The sequence below is a fragment of the Chaetura pelagica genome, unplaced genomic scaffold, assembly GCF_000747805.2.
Source record: "Chaetura pelagica isolate M959 unplaced genomic scaffold, ChaPel_1.0 scaffold90, whole genome shotgun sequence".
Classification (NCBI taxonomy): domain Eukaryota; kingdom Metazoa; phylum Chordata; class Aves; order Apodiformes; family Apodidae; genus Chaetura; species Chaetura pelagica.
The window spans coordinates 9,447,647-9,448,210 of record NW_009953496.1 but is presented as its reverse complement, the minus strand read 5'-3'; positions in this window follow the sequence as shown (position 1 = coordinate 9,448,210).

The window sequence follows — 564 nt, the reverse complement described above, 5'->3', positions numbered from 1 at the left end:
GAATGTGATCACAAAACAGTAAGCATGTCAAAACTGAACCAGAACAAAGACTTGTCCATCCTATAGTCCAACACTTTTGGCCAAAAAGCAGTTCAGGAAAAACCAAACAATTTGTATGATTTGCCACAATACCTCTCAGGCCTCCAACAACACGTGGCTTGTATAAAAACAGCAGATGAGGGATGTTCAGAAGTGGGGATGAAGGGAACAACAGTGTACCAAAGCAGCATTATTCAAAAGCGTATCGGGGGGAAGCGGAAAAAGACATCTTGCAGTTGGCAGAGGCACAGTATTTGTAGAGAAGGCCCAGAAAATAATGGAGTTTGGAAATAAAGGGGACTAGGAGAAGGCACCGGCCCTGTGTTCCTTGAAGAGCGAGGACAAGGAGTGAGGTAGGTGGAAGTAAGGCACGTCCTCCCGCCTAAGAGAGGTAGGTACCTGAAGGAGCAGGGATCCGGCCCTCAGGGGTGCCGGGGCAGGGCGGGCAGCCGGGGAGCGGGGCTCAGGCTCCCAGCAGCAGCAGCAGCAGCAGCAGCAGCGGGGCTGTCCCCAGAGAGCCCCGCG